General features: G+C 37.7%; 1 pseudogene; it reads right to left on the bottom strand.

Annotated features, from left to right (window-relative positions):
• Window positions 1-575: 575 nt before the first annotated feature.
• On the bottom strand, window positions 576-1,349 carry LOC102727016 (nascent polypeptide-associated complex subunit alpha pseudogene; annotated as a pseudogene).
• Between the last annotated feature and the right edge of the window lie 23,705 nt (window positions 1,350-25,054).

Genomic DNA, 25,054 nt, shown 5'->3' with positions numbered 1-25,054 from the left:
GTGTGTGTGTGTAGTAAGATAAGGATCACATTTCATTAGTTGCATATAGATATACAGTTTTCCCAGAAGCACCCCATGAAGAGAGAGTATTTGCCTCACTTTGTGTTCTTGGCTAATTTGTTGAAAATTAGCTGACCACAAATCTGTGGGTTTATATCTCAGTGCTTTATTCTGTTCCATTGGTCTGTGTCTGATTTTGCACATGATTACTACAGCTTTGTAATATGCTTTTAAAACAGGAATTGTAAAATTGCTAGTTGTATCATTCTTGTCCCACATTGTTTTAGCTATTTATTTTTTGTTTCCATACAAATTTTAGGATTGCTTTTTTTCTATTACTGGGAAAAATATCATTAGAAGTTTGATAGGGATCCCATTGAATATGTATATTGTTTTTGGTAGAAGAGAAATTTTAACAAGCTAATGCTTCCATTCCCTGAACAGGAATATCTTTCCATTTTTGTATTTCAGTAAATTTCATTATTTTCAAATATTTTTAGTGTACAGATCCTTCCCTTCTATGGTTAAATTTATTAGTACTTATTTTATTATTATTATTATTTTCATCCAACAAGAAGCCATAACTTTATTAATGATAGAAACAGTACAAATTTCAAACCAAGCTGCAGTTATTCTTTTGAAACACCAAAAAAAGTCCTCGTTTTCAGATGGTTACATTGTTAATTCCATAATAGCATTTACAATATCATTACTGTTGTTCTTCAGGGCTCGGACTGCCTTTGCTCTTGACACATTTGCTTGTGACATGACCAATTCTATGTCCTTAACCTCTACACCGGTTTCATCAACCTCTTCTTCTTCACTCTCCTCTTGTACAGTTGGAGTCTGTGTGTTTTCTTGAATGTTTGAGACAGCTTCACCTTGAACTTTGAATTTCTCAGCAGCTGCTAGTTGTGCTTGCTGAGATAAATCCTCAATCTTGGCTTCCCCAAAAACTGTGTAGGTATCTGAAGCTGGGCTCTTGTAGACATCTGGTTTTGTGATGACAAAGAGGATATTAGATTTCCGGATAGTGACTCTTGTAACCCCTGTAACCTGTCAAAGACCCAGTTTGGACATAGCCTTCCGTGCCTTCTTTTCACTCCAGCTCTGTTTTGCTTTACTGACTGGTTCTTCATCGATTTCAGCAGCTGCTGCCAGCTGGGCCTGTTGTGTGGTTGCCTGTGTGGAATCCTGTTCCTCAAGCTCTGGAACTGATTCATCACTGTCAGATTCTGTTCCAGACCCTCTCAGCCTGGGGCTGTGGCAACTCCTGCTCTGTAGCAGGGACGGTTTCTGTGGCTTCACCAGGCATTTTGTGAGGGGAACGCAGAACCAAGATGGCAGCAGAAAGAGCTATTTTATTATTTTTGATGCTATCATAACTGGATTTGCTTTCTTATTTAGGAGGGAAGTTTACTGATAGTGATTAGAAATGCAAATGTTTTGAATGTTGATTCAGTGTCCTGAATTTTACTGAACTTTTATTAGTTTTAACAATGTTTTGGTGGAATATTTAATATTTTCTACATATAACATCATGTTATCTTCAAACATAATTTTACATCATTTTTTCCTAATTAGATGTGTTTCTTTTTCTTTTTCTCCCTTTAAAGTTTTTATTTAAATTCCAGTTAGTTAACATTCAGTGTTATATTAGTTTCAGGTGTACAGTACACTTGTTCAACAATTCTTTATATCATATTTTTTTCCCACAGCGGCTGCACCAGTTTGCATTCCCACCAACCGTGCACAAGTGTTCCTTTTTCTCTACATCCTTGCCAATAGCTGTTGATTATTCTATTGTTGATTTTAGCCATTCTGACAGGTGTGAAGTGATATCTCATTGTAGCTTTGATTTACATTTCCCTGATGGTAAGTGATGCTGAGCATCTTTTTCTGTGTCATTTGCCACCTGTATGTCTTCTTTGGAGAAAAGTCTGTTTGTGGCTTCTGCCCATTTATTAATTGGATTATTTGTTTTCTTAGGTGTTGATTTGTATCAGTTCTTTATATACTTTGGATACTAACTCTTTAACATACATATCCTTTGCAAATAGCTTCTCTTGTTCGGTAGATTGCCTTTTATTTTTGTTGATTGTTTTCTTCACTGTAAAGAAGCATTTTATTTTGATGTAGTCTTGATGGATTACTTTTGCTTTTGTTTCCCTTGCCTGAGGAGACATACCTAGAAAAAAGTTCCTATGGCAGAAGTAAAAGAGGTTACTGCCTATGTTCTCTTCTAGGATATTTATTGTTTCAGGTCTCACATTTAGGTCTTTCATCCATTTTGAATTCATTTTTGTATATGGTATAAGAAAGTGATCCACTTTCATTCTTTTGCATGTAGCTGTCCAGTTTTTCCAACACCATTTGTTGAAGATACTGCCCTTTCCCCATTTGATATTCTTTCCTGGTTTGTCAAAGATTAATTGACCATATACTTGTGGGTTTATTTGTGATTCTGTTCCATTGATCTATTGTGTATTTTTGTGCCAGTACCATACTGTCTCAATGACTACAGCTTTGTAATATAGCTTGAAGCCTGGAAATGTGATGCCTCTAGGTTTTCTTTTCATTTTCAAGATTGCTTTGGTTGTTCAGGTTCTTTTGTGGTTTCATATCCATTTTGGGATTGTTTGTTCTAGCTTTCTGAAGCATGCTGTTAGTATTTTGATAGGGATTGCCTTAAATCTGTAGATTTTTGTGGGTAGTACAAATATTTTAATATTTGTTCTTCCAATCCATGAGCATGAAATATCTTTCCATTTATTTTTGTCATCTTCAATTTCTTTCATCAGTATTTTATAGTTTTCAGAGTACAGTTCTCTCAATGTCTTTAGGTTTCTTCCTAGATATCTTACTATTTTTGGTGCAATTATAAATGAAATTGTTTGCTTAATTTCTCTTTCTGTGACATCATTATTGGTGTATAGAAATGCAATAGATTTCTGTACACTGATTTTGTATACTATGACTTCCCTGAACTCATTTGTCACTTCTAATAGGTTTTTTGTTTCAGTATTGAGTTTTCTGTATATAATGTCATGTTATAAAAAAAAAATCATGTCATCTGCAAATAGTGTAAGTTTTACTTCTTCCTTACCAATTTAGATGCCTTTTATTTCCTTTTATTATCTGATTGTTGTGGCTAGGATTTCCAATACTATGTTGAATAAAAGTCAAGAGAGTGGATATCCGTGTCTTGCTCCTGACCTCAGGGGAAAAGCTCTTTTTTCCCCATTGATTGTGGTTGTTGTGGGGGTTTCATATATGGCCTCTATTATGTTTGAAGTGTGTTCCCTCTAAACTTACTTTGTTGAGGCTTTTTATCATGAATGAATGTTGTACTTTGTCAAATGCTTTTTCTGCATCTATTGAAATGGTCATATGGTTGTGATGTATCATGTTGATTGATTTGCAAATATCGAACTGCCCTTGTAATACAGGGAAAAATCCTAGCTGATCGTGGTGCATGATTTTTTAATATGTCATTGAATTCTGGTTTTTAGTATTTTATTGAGCAATTTCTACATCTATGTTCATCAGGGATATTGACCTGTAGTTCCCTTTTTTAACTGGACAGAACAAAAGTGAGAAACACAAGAAAGGAACAGAGAAAATCTCCAGAAAAAGTACAAAACAAGTAATAAAATGGCAATAAATACATATCTCTCAAGAATTACCTTGAATATAAATAAACTAAATGTTCCAATCAAAGACATATGATGTCAGAATGCATAAAAAAAAAAATGACCGATCTGTGCTGCCTACAAGAGACTCATTTTAGACCTAAAGACACCTGCAGATTGAAATTGAGGGGATGGGGAAACATTTCTCATGCAAATGGTTGTCAATAGAAAGCTGGAAGAGTAATACTTACATCAGACAAACAAGGCTTTAAAACAAAGACTAACAAGAGTCAAAGAAGGGCAAATATCATAATAATGGGGACAATCCAAAAAGATCTAACACTTGTAAATATGCCCATAATTGGGAGCAGCCCAGTATATGAAAAAATAACAAACATAAAGGAACTAATTGATTGTACTTCAATAATACCAAGTGACGTTAACACCCCACTTATATCAATGGACAGATTACCTAAACAGAGCATGGACAAGGAAACAAAGGTTTTAAAACACATACTGGACCAGATGGTCTTAACAGATGTATTGAGAAAATTCCATCCTAAACCAGCAGAGTGCACATTCTTCTCAAATGCACTAGGGACTTTCTCCAGACTAAATCACATAATAAGTCACAAGTCAGGTCTCAACAAATGCAAAATATTGAAATCATACCATGCATCTTTTCTGACCACAAAGCTATGAAGCTAGAAGTCAACCATAATTAAATATTTGGAAAGACCACAAATTTACAGTGGTTAAACAACATGCCACTAAACAATAAATCTACCAAATACAAAATCAATGGAGAAATAAAATACATGGAAGCAAACAAAAATGAAAACACAATGGCACAAAATCTTAGGGATGCACAAAAACATTCCTAAGAGGGAAATATATAGTAATAAAAGCCTACATTAACAACCAAGGAAAATCTCAATTAATAGCCTAACTATACATGTAACAGAGCTAGGAAAAGAATGATAAACAAAGAATAAAGCCAGCAGGAGGAAGGGAATAATAAAGATAAGAGCAGAAAAAAATGATATAGAAACTAAAAAAGCTTTAGAATATATCAGTGAAACCAGGAGCTGGGTCTTTGAAAAAAAAATCAATAAAATTGATAAATTCTCAGCCAGCCTTATCAAAAAGAAAAGAGAAAGGACCCCCCCCCAAAAAAAATCACAAATGGGAGAGGTGAAATAACAACTAACACCACAGAAATACAAACAATTAAAAGACAATATTATGTAAACTTATATGCCAAAATATTGGACAATCAAGAAGAAATGGATAAATTCCTAAAAATGAATTAGTGACATAGAAGACAAAATAATGAAAAATAATGAAAGAGAGAAAGAAAGAAGAATTATTCAGCATGAGAATAGAGTTAGGGAACACAGTGACTCCATCAAACATAATAATATTCGGAGCGCCTGGGTGGCTCAGTGGTTAAGTGTCTGCCTTCAGCTCAGATCATGATCCCAGGGTCCTGGGATCGAGTCCCACATTGGGCTCCCTGCTCAGCAGGAAGCCTGCTTCGCCTTCTCCCACTCCCCCTGCTTGTGTTCCCTCTCTCGCTTTCTCTGTCTGTCAAATAAATAAATAAAATCTTTTTAAAAAAGTAATAATATTCATATTATAGAAGTTCCAAAAGAAAAGAGAGAAAAGGGGGCATAAAGTTCATTTGTAGAATTAGTAGCTGAAAACTTCCCTAATCTGGGGAAGGAGACAGCCATCCACATCATGGAGCCACAGAGAACTCCCAACAAAATCAACAAAAGTAAATAAACACCATGACATATTGTGATTAAACTTGCAAAATATAGTGATAGAGAAAAAAAAATCTTCAAATCACCAAGATACAAGATGTCCTTAACTTACAAGGGAAGACCCATAGCCTGGCTGCAGATTTCTCAACAGAAACATGGCAAGCCAGAAGGGAGTGGCATGATATATTCATCGAGCTGAATGGGAAAAATCTGCAACCAGGAATAATCTATTCAGTGAGGCTATCATTCAAAGTAGAAGGAAAGAGAAAGAGTCTCCCAGATAAACACTAACTAAATGTGTTCATGACTACTAAACCAATGTACCAAGAAATATTTCTCTGTGAATGTTGCCTCTTGAGGACATGCTGAGAAGAGTGAATGATCTCCCCATTGTGTGCATTGGAACTCTTCAGAAGGCTATTTCCACCCGGTCTGCCTCTGGGTTGTTGGCCTGCTTTCTCTCCAAAAGCAGGGCAGTGCATTCTAGGCTCTATCCCAGCAAAACCTGCTGACCTTTAAAACTCCAGGCTTTAAAGCTCTGCTGGTTGGAAGAACTTGAGGAAATTCAGTCCCTCTCATTTTCCATCCCAAAGGCTGTGGAGAAACATTCTCCTTGTGCAACTCCCTATGTGTTCTACTCTCACCCTATTCCACAACCATGGTTCCCTCCCCTCCACAATCACTGTGATCTTTTTCTCCCCCATATCACGACTCTGGTTGTGTTACCTTCTTTGATGTGGCCTCCTCTCTCCCTTTTGTTGTGAGATTTGTTCTGTCAGACTTCAGGTTGATTTATGGGATATTTACAACTACTTGATAATTATCTTGTGTTTGTAGGATGATATGAGCCTTGCATCCTCCTACTCCACTTCTACCTTCCTATCCCCAGTTCTTGTTTTGTAATCCATTCTGTCAGCCATATGTCTTTTGATTGGAGTGTTTAGTCCATTTGAATTCAAAGAAATTATAGATAGTTTTGTATTTTTGTATTGTTACACGTTTTATGTATTTTTCTATAGATTTTCTCTGATTCTTTCTTGTCTTTCTGTCTTTCATGGTTTGCTGATTTTCTTTAGTGAGATATTTGAATTTCTTTCTCTAGTCTTTGAACATTTATTGTTTTTGGATATGTGCTCACCATTGAGTATGTGTATAAACTCTTCTGCCTATATCAGTCTCTTTAAGTTGATGGTTGTTTATCTTTGAACACTTTCTTTTACTCCTCTCCTTCACATGTTTTAGGTAAATATTTTTATGTTTTATATCCTTTTATCTTGTGAGATTCCTTACTGAATTTTTTACAGAAATATTCACTTTTATGGCTTTTGTGTTTCCAACCTCTCTACTGACAATTCTGGTCTCTCCTTTCCACTCAAAGCATCCACTTCAGTATTTCTTGCAGAACTCATTTAGTCATGAGTAACTCATTTACATTTTTATTGTCTGACAAACTATTCCTCCTTTATTATTATTATTGTTGTTACTATTATTATTAGTTGTCGTCATAGTAGTAGTAATATATTCATGTAGTCAACATATAGTACATCATTAGTTTTTGAGGTAGTATTCAACGATTCATTAGTTGCATATAACCCACAGTGCTCGTCACCACACGTGCCCTCCTTAATACCCATCACCCGGTTACCCCATCTCACCACCCCTCTCTTTCTGTAAACCTCAGCTTGGTTCCCGGAGTCCAGTGTCTTTCATAGTTTGTCTTCTTCTCTGATTTCTTCCCATTAAGTTTTCCCTTGCTTTCTCTGTGGTCCTCCATGCATTCCTTATGTTCCACCAGTGAATGAAACCATATGATAATTATCTTTCTCTGCTTGACTTATTTCACTTAGCATAATTCCCACCAGTTCCATCCAGGTTGATGAAAATGGTAGATATTCATCCTTTCTGATGGCTGAGTAATATCCCATTGTATATATGAATGACATCTTTTTTCCATTCATCTATTGAAGAACATCTTGGATCCTTCCACAGTTTGGCTCTTCTGGACATTGCTGCTATGAACATTGAAGTGCATATGCCCCTTCTTTTCACTACATCTCTATCTTTGGAGTAAATAACTAGAAGTGCAATTGCTGGGTCATAGGGTAACTCTAATTTTAACGTCCTGAGGAACCTCCATACTGTTTTCCATAGTGACTGTACCAGCTTGCATTCCCACCAACAGTGCAAGAGGGTTCCCCTTTCTCCACATCCTCACCAAAATTTGTTGTTTCCTGTCTTGTTAATTTTCGCCATTCGAACTGGTGTAAAGTGGTATCTCATTGTAATTTTGATTTGTATTTCCCTGATGGCTAGTGATATGGAATATTTTTTCATGTGTCTGTTAGCAATTTGTATGTCTTCTTTGGGGAAGTGTCTGTTCATTTCCTCTGGCCATTTATTGACTGGTTTATTATTTATTTATTTATTTTTTTTTTTAAGTGTTAAGTTTCAGAATGTCTTTATAGATTCTGGATACCAGCCCTTTATCTGTAATGTCATTTGCAAATATCTTCTACCATTCTGTGGGTTGCCTCTTGGCTTTGTTGATGGTTTCCTTTGCTGGGCAAAAGTTTTTTATCCTGATGAAGTTTCAGTTGTTCATTTTTGATTTTGTTTCCCTTGCCTCTGGAGATGTGTCATGAAAGAAGTTGCTGTGGTCAGTGTCAAAGAGGTTACTGCCTATGTTCTCCTCTAGGATTTTGATGGATCCTTGACTCATATTTATGTCTTTCATCCATTTTGAGTCTATTTTTTATATGATGCAAAAGAATGGTCCTTTTTCATTCTTCTGCATGTGGCTGTCCAATATTCCCAGTACCATTTGTTGAAGAGACTGTGTTTTGTCCATTGGATATTCTTTCCTGATTTGTCGAAGATTAGTTGACCATAGATTTGAGGGTCTATTTCTGTGGTCTCTATTCTTTTCCATCAGTGTATATGTCTGTTTTTGTGTCAATACCATGCTGTCTTGATAATCACAGCTTTGTAATAAAGTTTGAGTTCAGGCATTGTGATTTTCCCATTTGTTTTTCCTTTTCAACAATTCTCTGGTAATTCGGGGTGTTTTCTGGTTCCATACAAATTTTAGGATTGTTTGTTCCAGCTCTGTGAAAAATGCCAGTGGTATTTTGATAGGAATGGCACTGAAAATGTAGATTGCTCTAGGTAGCATAGACATTTTAACAATGTTTATTCTTCCAGTCCATGAGCATGGAATGTCTTTGCCTCTCTTTGTGTCTTCCTCAATTTCTTTCATAAATGTTTTGTAGATTTAAGACTAAAAGTCCTTTGGGCACCTGGGTGGCTCAGATGGTTAAGCGTCTGCCTTCGGCTCAGGTCATGATCCCAGGGTCCTGGGATCGAGTCCCACATCGGGCTCCCTGCTCCTTGGGAGCCTGCTTCTCCCTCTGCCTCTCTCTCTCTCTCTCTCTGTCTCTCATGAATAAATAAAAATAAAATCTTAAAAAAAAAAAAAAAAAGACTAAAAGTCCTTTACCCCGTTCGTTAGGTTTATTCCAAAGTATCTTATGGTTTTTGGTGCTATTGTAAATGTAATCAATTCCTTAATTTCTCTTTCTTCAGTAACATTGTTAGTGTATAGAAATGCAACTGACTTCTGTGCATTGATTTTGTATCCTGCCACATTGCTGAATTGCTGTATGAGTTCTACTAATTTGGGGGAGGAGTCTTTTGGGTGTTCCACATAAAGCATCATGTCATCTGTGAAGAGAGGGAGTTTGACTTCTTTGCCAATTTGAATGCCTTTTATTTCGTTTTGTTGTCTGATTGCTGATGTGAGGACTTCTAGTAATATTTTGAACAAAAGTGGTGATAGTGGGCTTCCCGGTCATATTCCTCAACTTGAGGGAAAAGCTCTCAGTTTTCCCCCATTGAGAATGATATAAGCTGTGAGCTTTTCATAGATGGGTTTTATGATATTGAGATATGTTCCCTCTATCCCAATATTTTGAAGAGTGTTAATTAGGAAAGGATGCTGTATTTTGACGAATGCTTTTTCTGCATCAATTGAGAGGATCATAAGGTTCTTGTCTCTTCTTTTGTTAATGTGATCTATGAAGTTGATTGATTTGCAAATGTTGAACCACCCTTGCATCCCTGGAATAAATCCCACCTGGTCATAGTGAATAATCCTTTTAATGTACTGGTGGATCCTATTAGCTAGGATCTTGTTCAGTACTCTAGCATCCATGTTCATCAGGGATATTGGTCTGTAATTCTCCTCTTTGATGGGGTCCTTGTCTGATTTTGGGATCAGGGTAATGCTGGCCTTATAGAATGAGTTTGGAAGTTTTCCTTCCATTTCTACTTTTAGAAACAGCTTCAGAAGGGCGCCTGGGTGGCTCAGATGGTTAAGCGTCTGCCTTCGGCTCAGGTCATGATCCCAGGGTCCTGGGATCGAGTCCCACATCGGGCTCCCTGCTCCTTGGGAGCCTGCTTCTCCCTCTGCCTCTCTCTCTCTGTCTCTCATGAATAAATAAATAAAATCTTTAAAAAAAAAAAAAAGAAAGAAACAGCTTCAGAAGAATAAGTACTATTCCTTTGTAAATGTTTGGTAGAATTCCCCTGGGAAGACTTCTGGCCCTGGACTCTTGTTTTTTGGGAGATTTTTGATTACTCTTTTAATTTCCTTGCTGGTTATTGGTCTGTTTAGATTGTCTATTTCTTCTTATTTCAATCTTAGTAGTTTATAAGTATCCAGGAATGTATTCACTTCTTCCAGATTGCCTAGTTTGTTGGCATATATCTGCTCATATTAAGTTTTAATAATTATCTTAATTTCCTTGATTTAGTCAAGATTTCTCCCCTTTCATTCATGATTTTATTAATCTGGGTCCTTTCTCTTTTCTTTTGGATAAGTCTGGCCAGAGGTTCATTGATCTTATTAATTCTTTCAAAGAACCAGCTTCTAGGTTCATTGATCTGTTCTACTGTTATTCTAGTTTCTGTTTCATTGATTTCTGCTCTAATCTTTATTATTTATGTTCTCCTGCTTGGTGTAGGCATTATATACTGTTCTTTCTCCATTTCCTTTATTTGTGAGGTTATCGTGTGCATTTGGGAGTTTTCTAATTTTTTGAGAGAGGCTTGGATGGCTATATACTTCCCTCTAAGGACCACCTTTTTAGTATCTGATAGGTTTTGAACTGATGTGTTTCATTTTCATTAGTTTGCATGAATTATTTAAGTACCTCTTTAATTTCCTGGTTGACCCATTCATCCTTTAGCAGGATGCTCTTTAACCTTCAAGTGTTTGTGTTCCTTCCAAATTTTTCCTTGTGGTGAGTTCCAGTTTCAAAGCATTGTGTTCTGAAAATATGCCGGGATTAATCTCCGTCTTTGTGTATGGGTTGAGACCTGATTTGTGAACAAGTATGTGATCTATTCTGGAGAAATTTCCAAGTATCCTCAAGAAGAACGTGTATTCTGTTGTTTTAGGATGGAATTTTCTGTATATATCTACAAGGTCCATCTAGTCCAATGTGTCATTAAAAACTCTTGTTTCTTTGTTGATCTTCTGCTTAGATAATCTATTTGTTGCTGTGAGTGGAGTGTTGAAGTCTCCTACTATTAAGGTATTATTATCAATATGTTTCTTGGTTTTGGCTATTAGTTGGTTTATGTAATTGGCTGCTCCCAATTTGGGGCATAAATGTTTACAATTGTTAGATTTTCTTGTTCGATAGAACCTTTAAGTATGATATAGTGTCACTACATCTCTTACTACAGTATTTGGTTTAAAGTATAATTTGTCTGATATGAAGATTGCTACCCCAGCTTTCTTTTGAGTTTCGTTGGCTTGGTAAATGGGTCTCCATCCACTCACTTTCAATCTGGAGGTGCCTTTAGGTTCCAAATGAGTCTCTTATAGACATGTGGATGTGTCCTGCTTTTTAATCAATCTGAAAACCTGTGTCTTTTAATGGGAGCATTCAGCCCATTCACATTGAGAGTAACTATTGAAAGATAAGAAATCAATTCCATTGTATTGCTTGTAAATCCCTGCTTCTATAGATTGTCTCTTCTACTTTCTGGTCTATATTACTCTTGAGGTCTTTCTTCTTTTATAGAATCCCTCTTAATATTTCTTTCAGGGCTGGTTTGGTGCTCACATATTCTTCCAGTTTCTGCCATTCCTGGAAGATCTTCATCTCTCCATCTGTTCTGAATGACAGCCTTGCTGGATAAAGTATTTTTCACTGCATGTCTTCTCATGCAGTACCCTGAATATGTCTTGTCAGCCCTTTCTGTCTTGCCAGGTCTCTGTGGATAGGTCTGATGTTAATCTGATGTTCCTCCCTCCATACGTAAGAAATCTCTTCCCCCAGCTGCTCTTAGGATATCTGCCTTGTCTCTATGATTTGCAAGTTTCACTGTTATATGTCAGCGTGTTGATCTATTTTTATTGATTTTGGGAGGGGTCTTCTCTGCCTCTTGGACTCCAACTCTTATTTCCTTCCTTAGATTAGGGAAGTTCTCAGAGATGATCAAATATACCTTCCAGTCCTCTCTCTCTCTCCACCCCCTCAGTGATCCCAATAATTCGGACCTTGGGACTTTTCATGGCCTCACTGATCTCCCTAAGTCTGTTTTCATGGGCTATTAGCTGCCTATCCCTATCTTCCTTGGTTTCTTTCATTTCCATCAGCTTATCTTCTAGATCACTGATTCACTCTTCTGCCTCATTTGCCTTGGCTTTTAGAGTATCCAGTTTAGACTGCATCTCATTCATAGCATTTTTTTTTTGTTCACCTTATTAGATCTCATCTACCCTTAGAGATTCTATATTGTCACTAATGCTTTTTTCAAACTTACTATTGACTTCATGATTGCTATCCTGAATTCTGTCTCTGACATCTTGCTTCTATCCATATCCATTAGTTCTGTGGCAAAGTACATTGTCTCTGGTTCTTTTCTTTGTTGAGAGTTCCTCTTCCTCGTCATTCTGTCTAGGGATGGTTGAGCAAATGAACAGAGTCCAAAATATCAACCATGACCCAAGAGAAATGCACCATAGAAAAAATTCATAGTGGTCAAAAGCTACCAAAGATACGCAACCAAAGCCAAGATGATCCAAAACACTTTAAAAAAAATGGGATGGGGAGAGAGACTATAATCCCTCAGGGTGGAGAAAGCAGGGTGACCTTCCTGTTCCTGATTGATTTTTGGTCTCTGTGTTAGAAGACAACAGAGACCAAATATATATATATATATATATATCTCAAAATAAAATTGAATGGATTGAAAAAATGGGCTAGTATGGGGCATAAATCTATAAAACGTAGATGTGAAAAAGATAAATGTTAAAAAGCAATTTAGAAACATAGGTTGGGAAATAAGAATATATTTGAAATGGGAACAGTGTAAAAAAAGAAAAAAAGAAAGAAAGAATAAGGAAAGAAGCAAAAAAGAAATGTAAAATTTTAACCTGACATATAAATGAGTCACGAGGGAACACCTGGAGCTCACTATATTATTTTCCCCTTGTGCTGGAGTTTTACAGTCCTGTGGGAAATAAACTTATCATTCACCTGTTCTTCTAGTCTGTCTTCTGGGAGAGGGGCCTGCAGCTGGGCTTCTTGGGCATCTTTGCCTGGGTGGAATAGCCCCCATCCCTTGTCAGGGGGATGAGCTTAATGTGAACTGGTCCACTGTGTGGCTTTTGTTCCCAGGCAGCTTTCCCCTTCTCTTAGAGGGTCAGAGCAATTATGTCCCTGTGGGAATCTCTGGCCTAGAGATGCAAGTTTGCAGTCCCCTCTCTTCAATAATTCCTCTGGGTGAAACCGTCTCCCCTTCTGCTTGTACCAAACTCTGGAGACTCGAGCTATTCATGCCCGCTGCACCTTTCCAGGGGTAGTTACGGGGATCTGGGAGTATTTCTGTGCTTTGTGACTTTGCAACTGCTAGTGGCTGTGGGCTCGCACATGCCTGCTCTTCCACAGCTCCCAGGTCACGCTGGGTTCTGCCCCAGTGTCCTTTTGATGGTGACACAATCCTGAGAGCTATTGTCCTGTTTTGAGTGCAAGCCCTTTTATATCTCCCTTAGGATGTTAAATAGCCCACACCTTTTTGTCCTTTTCAAGGTGGTCACATACAGAGGGGTCTTCCTATCAGCTCGACTCATGGTTTATGGTGACTGGAGATGAGAGTCCCTTCTGGGCTTGCTGATCATAACCAGTCTCCCTGCTCCACTGCTTGGGCACTCTATAGGTTCAGGCTTCCCCATTCTTTCTGAGTCTCTTGGAATGCTGAGACCACAATGACCCACCTAGAATTCTGCCCTATTCTTTCCCTGTTCCCTTTTAAGAAAGGGGTGTCTCTCACTACAGCAGATTTCCAAGGGTCCCAATTTTTTGCTCCGGTGTTGTATCACTTCCCGGTGGCTGGCTTATGGAGGCTCCCCCCCTGCTCCATTTATCTTCCAATATTTCCCCTAAGATTCAAGGTCCCACACCTCCTACCTTGCAAAAGTAGTCATATTTCTGCTTGTAGAGACCTAGATAAATCTTCTTACATCTCAGGTTGAATTTGTGTGTGTTCAGAATGATTTGATTGATATCCAGCTAAATTTGAGGGTCCAGATGAAACGAGGTCCCTTATTCAGCTGCCAAATGAAATTCCACATATGAGTGAAATTATGTGTTATTTGTCTTTCCCTTACTAATGGATTTCACTTAGCATGATACACTTTAGCTCCATCAATGTTGTTGCAAATGGCAAGAGTTCATTCTTGTTTTGTTTTGTTTTTTTTAAGATTTTATTTATTTATTTTTCAGAGAGAAAGAGAGAGCACACAAGCAGGGGGGGAGCAGTAGACAGGGGGAGAAGCAGGCTCCCTGTTCTGCAAGGAGCCTGATGCAGGGCTGGATCCCAGGACCCTGGGATCATGACCTGAGCCTAAGGCAGGCACTTAACTGACTGAGCCACCCAAGCGTCCCAAGAATTACATTGATCTGTTGATGGATATATGGTCTCTTTCCATAGTTTGGATATTTTTGATAATGCTTCTCTAAATATTGGGGTGCATGTATCCCCTTCAAATCTGTATTTTTGTATCTTTTGGATAAATACCTAGAATTGCAATTGCAGGGTCATAGGGTAGTTCTACTTTTAACTTTTTGAGGAACCTCCATACTGTTGACTAGAGTGGCTGCACCAGGTTGCATTTCCACCAAAAGTGTTAGAGGATACCCTTTCTCCACATCCTAACCAATACCTGTTGTTTCCTGTGTTCTTCCTTTAGCCATTCTCACAGGTGTGAGGTGGTAACTCATCATGGTTTTGATTTGTATTTCCCTGATAATGAATGATATTGAGCATCATTTAAAGTGTTTGTTACCAATCTGTATCTTTTTTTTTTTTTTTACCAAAAATGACTATTTCTGTCTGCTATCCAGTTCTTAACTGGATTATTTGTTTTTTGGGTATTGAGTTCGGTAAGTTCTTATAGACTGTGGATACAAACTCTTTATCAGATATGTCATTTGCAAACATCTTCTCCCATTCTGTAGGCTGCCTTTTAGTTTTGTTGATTGTTTCCTTCATTGTGAAGAAGGTCTTTACCATGATGAATTACCAAGCGTTCAATTCTACTTTCGTTACCCTTGCTTTCAGAGAACTGTATAGTAAGAAGTTGCTATGGCCAATATCAAAGAGATTGCTGCCTGTGTACTCCTCTAGGATTTTTATGGTATCTTTCTCACATTTAGGTTTTTCATACATTTTGAGTTTATTTTTGTGTATGGTGTAAGAAAGGGGTCCAGTTTCATTCCTCTGCATGTGGCTGTCCAGTTTCCCCAACACTATGTTGAAGAGACTGTATTTTCTCCATTGGATATTCTTTCCTGCTTTGTCAAAGATTAACTTACCATAAAATTGTGGGCCCATTACTGGTTTCTCTATTCTGTTTCATTGATCTATTTGTCTGCTTTTGTGCCAGTACCATACAGTCTTGATCGCTACACTTTTGTAATACAACTTGAATCCAGAGTTGTGATGACTCCAGCTTTGCTTTTCTTTTTAAACATTACATAAGGTATTAAGGGTCTTTTCTGGACCCATACAAATTTTAGGATAGTTTGTTCCAGCTCTGTGAAAAATGCTGGTGGTATTTTGATGGGGATTGCATTAAATGTGTAGACTGTTTTGGGTAGCATAGACATTTTAAGAATATTTGTTCTTCCAATTCATGACCATGGAATATTTTTCTATTTCTTCATCTCTTCCACTGTTTCATTCCTAAATGTTCTATAGTTTTCAGAGTACATATCTTTTACCTCTTTGGTTAGGTTTACTCCTAGGGATCTTATGGTTTTTGATACAATTGCAAATGGGATTGATTCCTAGATTTCTCTTTCTTCCTCATTGTTGGTAGAAATGCACCTGACTTCTGTGGATTGATTTTATATCCTGAAACTTTGCTGAATTCCTGTATGAGTTCCTGCAATTTTGGGGTGGAGTCTTTTGGACCTTCAACATAGAGAATCATTTCATCTGAGAAAAGTGAAAATTTGACTTTTTTGTCAATTCTGAAGCATTTTATTTTTTTTATGTTTTCTGATTGCTGAGGCTAAGCTTCCAGTACTCTGTTGAAAAACAGTGGTGAGTGTTGCCATCCCTGTCATGTTTCTGACCTTAGGGAAAATCACTCAATCTTTCCCTGTTGAGGATGATACTCACTGTGAGATTTTCATATATAGCTTTTATGGTATTATGGTATGTTCCCTCTATCCCTACACCACAGAAAGTTTTCATTAAGCAAGGATGAGAAATTTTTACAAATGCTTTACCTGCATCTATTCAGAGGATCATAGGGTTGCAATATTTTCATTAATTAATGCGGTGTATCACAATGATTGATTTGCAGATATTGAACCACCCTTGCATCCCAGGAATAAATCCCACTTGGAGAATATTCTTTTTAATGTACTGTTGGATCCTATTAGCCAGTATCTTGGTGAGAAATTTTATATAAATTTGCATCAGAGATATTGATCTGAAATTCTCTTTTTGGTGGGGTTTATGTCTTATTTTGGGATCAAGGTAATGCTGACCTCATAGAATATATTTGGAAGTTTTCTTTCCATTTCTATTTTTTTTGGAAGAGCTTCAGAAGAATCAGCATTAATTCTTCTTTAAATGTTTGGTAGAATTCCGCTGGGGATCCACCCAGCCCTGACTCTTATTTCTGGGGGGATTTTTGGTTACTGCTTCTATTTCCTTCTGGTTATTGGTCTGTTCAGTTTTTCTATTTCTTCTAGTTTCAGTTTTGGTAGTTTATATATTTCTTGCAATGCATTCCGTTCTTCCATACTGCATAATTTGTTGGCACATAATTGTTCATAAAAGTAAATTCTAATTGTATTTCTTTGCTATTGGTTGTGATCTCACCTCTTTCATTTATGATTTTGTTTATTTGGGTCTTCTTTTTCTAAGTCTGCCTAGGGATTTATTAATCTTATTCTTTCAAAGAACCAGCTCCAATGTTTGTTGATCTGTTCTACTGTTCTTTAGATTTCTATTTCATTGATTTATGCCCTGATCTTCATTATTTCTCTTCTACTGCTGGATTTAGGCTTTATTTACTGAATGTTCTGTAGCTCCTTTAGGTGATGTATTAGGTTATGTACTTGAGGTTTTCTTGTTTCCTGAGAAAGGTCTGTATTGCTATATATTTCAATCTTGTATGTCTCTTGCTGCATCCCAAGGATTTTTAACTGTTGTGTTTTCATTTTCATTAGTTTCCATGTTTTTTTTGAATATTTTCTTTAATTTCTTTTTTTAGTTTGATTTTATTTTGTTATGTTAGTCACCATACAGTACATCATTGGTTTTTGACATGGTGTTCCATGATTCATTGTTTTTGTATAACACCCAGTGCTCCATACAAAACATGCCTGCTTAATACCCAGTACCGGGCTAACCAATCACCCCACCCTCCTCCCCTCTAAAATCCTCAGTTTGTTCTCAGAGTCCATTTATCTCATGGTTCGTCTTCCTCTCCGATTTTCCTCCCTTCATCTTTCCCTTCCTTCTCCTATTGTCCTCCATGTTATTCCGTATGTTCCACAAATAAGTGAAACCACATGATAATTGACTTTCTCTGCTTGACTTATTTCACTTAGCATAATCTCCTCCAGTCCCATCCATGTTGATGTAAAAGTTGGGCATTCATCCTTTCTGAATGCTCAGTAATATTCCGTTGTATATATGGACCACATCTTCTTTATCCATTCGTCTGTTGAAGGGCATCTTGGCTCTTTCCACAGTTTGGCTAGTGTGGACATTGCTGCTATAAACATTAGGGTGCATTTGGCCCTTTTATTCACTACATCTCTGTCTTTGTGGTCAATACCCAGTAGTACAATTGCTGGGTCATAGGGCAGCTCTATTTTTAATTTTTTCAGGCAAGTCCACATTGTTTTCCAAAGTGGCTGTGACAACTTGCATTGCCATCAACAGTGTAAGAGGGTTCCCTTTTCTCTACAACCTCTCCAACATTTGTTGTTTCTTGTCTTTTCAATTTTTGCCATTCCAACTGGGGTAAGGTGGTATCTCATTGTGGTTTTGATCTGAATTTCCCTGATGGCTAATGATGATGAACATTTTTTCATGTGTCTGTTAGCCATTTGTATGTCTTCTTCAGAGAAGTGTCTTTTCATGTGTTCTGCCCACTTTTTGACTTCATTATTTGTTTTTTGGGTGTTGAGTTTTAGAAGTGCTTTATGGATCTTGGATATCAGCCGTTTGTAGTGTCATTTGCAAATATCTTCTCCCATTCTGTGGTTTCACGCTTTGTTTCATTGACTGTTTCTTTGCTGTGCAGAATCTTTTTAGCTTGATGAAGTCCCAAAAGTTCATTTTTGCTTTTGTTTTATTGTTCTTTGGAGATATATCTTGAAAGATTTTGCTGTGGCCGATGTTGAAGGGGTTACTGCTTATGTTCTCCTCTAGGATTTTGATGGATTCCTGTCTCACTTTGAGGTCTTTCACCCATTTAGAATTTATCTTTGTGTATGGTGTTAAAGAATGATCAAGTTTCATTCTTCTCTATAGAGCTACCCAAATTTCCCAGCATCATTTATTGATTTCCATTGCATATTTTTTCCCTGCTTTGTTGAAGATTATTTAACCATAGAGGAGCCCACATCTGGGCTCTCTATTCTGTTACATTGGTCTATATGTCTGTTTTTTTTTGTTTTTTTTTGCCAGTAACGTGCTGTCTTGGTGAACATGTTTTTTTAAAATAACTTGAAATCAGGCAATGTGATGCCAACAGCTTTTTTTTTTTTCCAACATTTCCTTGGTGATTTGGGGTCTTCTCTGACTCCATATTAATTTTATGGTTGTTTGTTCCAGCATTTTGAAAAATGTCATTGGAATTTTGATCAGGATGGCGTTGAAGGTACAGATTGCTCTGGGTAGCATAGTCATTTTAACAATGTTTATTCTTCCAATCCATGAGCATGGAATGTTTTTCCATCTTTTTGTTTCTTCAGTTTCTTTCATGAGCGTTCTGTAGTTCCTAGAGTATAGATCCTTTACCTCTTTGGTTAGGTTTATTCCAAGTTATCTTATGGTTTCTGGTGCTATTGTAAATGGAAATTATTCCCTAATGTCTGCCTTCTAAGAAAGCAACTGATTTCTGTGCATTGATTTTGTATCCTGCCACATTACTGAATTGCTGTATGAGTTCTAGTAATTTGGGGGTGGAGTCTTTTGGATTTTCCACATAAAGTATCATGTCATCGGCAAAGAGACAGAGTTTGAATTTTTTGCCAATCTGAATACCTGTTATTTATTTTTGTTGTCTCATTGGTGGTGCCAAGACTTCTAGTACTATGTTGAACAATAGTGGTGAGATTGGGTATCCTTGTCTGGTTCCTGATCTTAAGGGAAAGGCTCTCAGCTTTTCCCCATTGAGGATGATATTTGCTGGGGTTTTTTCATAGATGGATTTTATGAAATTGAGGAATGTTTTCTGTATCCCTATATTCTGAAGAGTTTTAATCAGGAAAGGATGATGTATTTTGTCAAATGCTTTTTCTGCATCAATTGAGAGGACCATATGGTTCTTCTCTCTCCTCTTATTAATGTGATCTATCACACTGATTGATTTGTGAATGTTGAACCACCCTTGCATCCTGGGGATAAATCCTACTTGGTCGTGGTGGATGATCCTTTTAATGTACATTGGATCCTATTATCTAGGATTTTGTTGAGGATTTTGGAATCCATATTCATTAGGGATATGAGACTGAAATTCTCCTTTTTGATAGGGTCCTTGCCTGGTTTGGGGATAAAGGTAATGTTGACCTCATAGAATGAGTCTGGAAGTTTTCCTTCTGTTTCTTTTTTTTTTTTTTTTTTGAAAAAGCTTCAGGAGAATAGGTATTATTTCTTCTTTAAATGTTTGGTAGAATTCCCCAGGGAATCCATCAGGCCCTGGACTCTTGTTTTATGGGAAGTTTTTGATCACTGCTTCAATCTCGTTACTGGTTATTGGCCTATTCAGGTTGTCAATTTCTTCCTGTTTCAGTCTTGGTAGTTTATAGGTTTCCAGGAAGGCATCCATTTCATCCAGGTTGCTCAATTTATTGGCATATAGTTGTTGATAATAATTTCTAATAATTGTTTCCATTTTCTTTGTTAGTCGTGATCTCTCCCCTTTCATTCATAATTTTATTAATTTGGGTCCTTTCTCTTTTCTTTTGGATAAGTCTGGCCAGTGGTTTATCGATCTTATTAATTCTTTCAAAGAACCAGCTTCCAGTTTCTTTTATCTGATCTACTGTGTTTCTCGTTTCTAATTCATTGATCGCTGCTCTAATCTTAATTATTTCTCTTCTAATGTGTGGCTTAGGCGTCATTTGTCGCTTTTTCTCTAGTTCTTTAAGGTGTAAAGTTAGTTGGTGAATTCGGGATTTTCCTATTTTTTTTGAGAGAGGTTTGGATGGCTATGTATTTCCCCCTTAGGACCACCTTTGCATACAGTATCCCATAGGTTTTGGACGAATGTGTTTTCGTTCTCAGTGGATCCATGAATTGTTTAAGTTCTTCTTTGATTTCCTGTTTTACCCAAACATTCTTGAGCAGAGTGGTCTTTAGCTTCCAAGTGTTTGAATTTCTGACAAATTCTTTCTTGTGATTGAGTTCCAGTTTTAAAGCATTGTGGTCTGAGAACATGCAGGGAATAATCTCAGTCTTTTGGTATTTGTTGAGACCTGATTTGTGACCCAGTATGTGGTCTATTCTGCAGAATGTTCCATGTGTGCTGAAGAATGAGTATTCTGTTGTTTTAGGGTGGAATGTTCTGTATATGAGGTCCGTATGGTCCAGTGTATCATTCAAAGCTCTTCTTTCTTTGTTGATTTTCTGCTTAGATGATCTGTCTATTGCTGAGAGTGGAGTATTGAGGTCTCCTACATTTAATGTATTGTTATCATTATGACTCTTTATTTTGGTTAACAGTTGGCTTATATAGATGGCTGCTCCATGTTGGGGGCATAGATATTTACAATTGTTACATCTTCTTGTTGAATAGAACCTTTAAGAATGATATAGTGTCCTTCTGTGTCTCTAACTACAGTCTTTAGTTTAAAATTTAATTTGTCTGATATAAGAATTGCTACCTCAGCTTTCTTTTGATGTCTGTTCGCATCAAGATGGATCCCCATCTGTTCACTTTCAGTCTGGATGTATCATTAGGTTCAAAATAAGTCTCTTGTAGACAGCATATGGATGGGTCCTGTTTTTTTATCCAATCTGCATCCCTGTGCTATTTTATGGGAGCATTTAGGCTGTTCACATTGAGAGTGAGTATTGAAAGATATGAATTAATTGTCATCATGTTGCCTGTGGAGTCTTTATTTCTATAAATTGTCTTTGTAAATTTTTAACGATGTGGATGGAACTAGAAGGTATTATGCTGAGCAAAATAAGTCAATCAGAGAAAGACATGTATCATATGACCTCATTGATATGAGGAATTCTTAATCTCAGGAAACAAACTAAGTGTTGCTGGAGTGGTGGGGTGTGGGAAGGATGGGGTGGCTGAGTGATAGACATCAGGGAAGGTATGTGCTATGGTGAGCACTGTGAATTGTGTAAGACTGTTGATTCATAGACCTGTACCTCTGAAACAAATAATACATTATATGTTAAAAAAAAAAAAGAAGAAGAAGAAAGCAGGAAGGGAAAAATGAAGGGGGGGCGGATCAGAGGGGAAGATGATGTCCATGAGAGACTATGGACTCTGAGAAGCAAACTGAGGGCTCCAGACAGGAGGGGGTGAGGGGACAGGTTAGCCTGCTGGGTATTAAAGAGGGTTCATGGAGCACTGGGTGTTATATGCAAACAATGAATCATAGAACACTACATTGAAAACTAATGATATAATGTATGGTGATTAACATAACATAATAAATAAAAAATAAATAAGTACTAATGAAAAATTTCTGTTCTTTGTCACTCGTGGGGTCTTTCTCCTTTTATAGAAGCCTTCTTATATTTCTTGCAGGCTGACTTAGTGGTCACATATTCTTTCAGTTTCTACTGGTCCTGGAAGCTCTGTATCTCTCCATCCATTCTAAATGACAGCCTTGCTGGATAAAGTATTCTTGGTTACATGTTCTTCTTGTTTAGTACCCTGAATATGTCTGGCCAGGCCTTTCTTGCTTGCTAGGTCTCTGTGGATAGGTCTGATGTTATTCTGATGTTCTTCCTTTGTATGTAAGAATCTCTTCCCCCAACTGCCCTTAAGCTGGTTTCCTTGGTTCTAAGATTTGCAAGTTTTACTATCTCATGCCAGGGCTTTAGTCTGCTCTGCTTGATCTTGGGATGGGTCTTCTCTGCCTCTAGGACACGAATGTTGGTTTCATTCCCCAGAATAGGGAAGTTCTTAGCTACGATTTACTCAAATATATCTTCTAGTCCTCTCTCTCTCCACCCGCTCAGGGATCCCAATAATTCTGACATTGGAACATTTCATGGTGTCACTTATTTCTCTAATTCTGTTTTCATGAATTTTAAGCTGTTTCTCACAGCCTTCCTCATTTTCTTTCTTTTCTATCAGTCTTCTAGATCACTAATTCATTCTCTTGCCTTGTTTACTCTAGCTCTTAGAGTATCTAGATTAGATTGGATTTCATTGACAGCATTTTTAAATTCTGCCAGTTCAGCTCTCATTTCTGCCCTTAGAGGCTCTATGTTGCCATTAATCGATTTCTCCATCCTAGCTATCATCTTCATAACTGTTATGCTGAAGTCTATTTTAGACATCTTGCTTATATCAATATGCATTAGGTCTGCAGGAGAGGCCATTTTCTCTGGGTCTTTTCTTTGTTGGGAGTTCCTCCTCCTAGTCATTCTGTTGAGTTGTGGTTGAGGGGATGTACAGTCAAAAATATCAACCACAATCCAGGGAGGATGCCCCCTGGGAAATTTCAGAGCAGTCGGAAACCACCACCAAAAATACCCAGCCCAAATGAAACCCAAGAATAAGATTTCTAAAGTACCAGAAACAAACAAACAAACAAAACCCACAAAAAAACCCAAAAACCGACAAAAAAAAAAAAGCTGGGGGTGAAGGGAAGGTGGCTGTAATTCTTCTATGTTTGTAAGGTAGAGTGTTTCAGCTCTTCCTGGTTGGATTTTGTTCTCTTTGTTAGAGAATAGTACTTCCTAGTGATACAGGGAAATTAAAACTGGTAGTTTAATTTTAATTTAATTTAAAGGTAGTATTGAGTAGGGAAAAAGGTCTACTTTGAAGCTTATATCTATATCTATATATATATATATATATAAGAAAAAGAAAAAAGTATATGTATGAAAAAGTTCAAGTTAAAACGTTATAGTGGAATATCTTGTATCAAACATCTGGTTGAAATGATAAGTAGGTTAAAAAAAACAGAAGAAGCATGAGAAAGAATTAATAGAAAGAGAGATAAAAGTTGTATCTAAGAAATACACAGGCCATGAGGCAACTCTGGTGTTGGGGTTTTATAGTTTTTTGGAGACCCTGGGGTTGTTGTCCCTTTGTTCTTCCAGCTTGTCTTCTGGTGGAGGGGCCTGCTGCATTGTTTTCAGTCAATCCTGCTTGGGCAGAGTTGCCCTGCCCCCTATCAAGGACCTGGGCTCCCTAGAAACTGTTTTTTTTTTGGCTTTTGTTCTCTGGCGATTTTTGTTCTCTAGCGGCTTTTCACGCCCTTTCGGAGGGTCAGAACAAAGGAAGATGTCTGCACCCATACTTCTGCCCCAAGGGAGGGAAACCACAGTCTGCTCCTCTCTGATGCCTCCAGAACACACAGTCTCCCGCTCTGTAAGCGCTGCTGAAAACTGCAGCCTCCCATAGGTAGTGCACACCCCCAGTGATCCTCTCAGTGGTGAACCCTGGCCTCCACATTTCTCTGCCCCCTGTACCACCAAAACTGCAAGTGATCCCAGTCTGGGCGGGCCTGGGCCATGGCAGGAGTGGTGTCTGGCTCCCCGGGTCTGTGGGAATCGGTCCGAATGGGGTCCTCTCTAGTGCGGGTGTCTGCACAAGCAACAGCTGGCCGCTCTCTGGCCACCTGGTCCCAGTGTTTGCCCCTTAAGCCCCTGTGTTCTGTTTGAGCACTGTTATCAGTCCCTTTCCAACCCTTGGCCACCACTCTCCAAGCTATCACTGGTCCCCAGGCACAGGATGCTTTTGCACTGGGGTATTACTTTTCAAAGCCTAGCTTCTGGTGGTCCCCTCTCCCTTCTGTTTATTCTCTGACATTTGTCCAAGCAATCCCAACCCCATCTTTTGTACCTCTGGATTGATCATCCTCTGCCCCCGTAGAGATCCAGAAATATAATCTTATATCTCAGGCTGATTTCGTGGGTGTTCAGAGTGGCTTGGTAGATATCTAGCTAAATTCAGGGGACTGGTTGAAATGGAGTCCCCCACTCCTCTACCTTCTTGCCTCTACTCAAGAGACTCACTTTGTACCTAAGGACACCTCGAGACAGAAAGTGAGGGGTTGGAAAATGATTTGCCATACTAATGGACCTCAAAAGAAAGCTGGGGTAGCAATCCTCATATCAGATTTTAAACCAAAGACTGTAGTACGAGATTAAGAGGGACACTATATCATACATAAATGGTCTATCCAAAAAGAAGATTTAACAATTGTAAACATTTATGCCTCCAACAAAGGAGCAGGCAATTATATAAACCAATTAATAATAAAGGTAAACAAACACATTGATATTAATAGGAGACTTCAACACCCCACCCACAGAAATGGACAGATCATCTAATCAGAAGATCAAAAAAAGTACAATAGCTTTGAATGACACACTGAACCAGACAGACTTCACAGATACATACAGAACATTCCATCCTAAAAGAACAGAATACTCATTCAAGTGCACATGGAACATTCTCAAGAATAAATCACATACTGGATCACAAATCAGTTCTCAACCAATACTAAAAGTTTAGAATTATTCCCTGCATATTTTCAGACCACAGTGGTTTGAAACTTGAACTCAATCACAAGAGGAAATATGGAAGGAACTCAAACAATTGGCGGTTAAAGAGCATCCTGCTAAAGAATGAATACGTCAACCAGGAAATTCAAGAATAATTTTAAAATATCATGGAAATGA

This window comes from Leptonychotes weddellii, chromosome X (genome assembly GCF_054177405.1).
Source record: "Leptonychotes weddellii isolate Sample4059 chromosome X, ASM5417740v2, whole genome shotgun sequence".
Taxonomy (NCBI): domain Eukaryota; kingdom Metazoa; phylum Chordata; class Mammalia; order Carnivora; family Phocidae; genus Leptonychotes; species Leptonychotes weddellii.
Note: the sequence above shows the minus strand (reverse complement) of the source record. Positions and strands in the feature narration are given on the sequence as shown.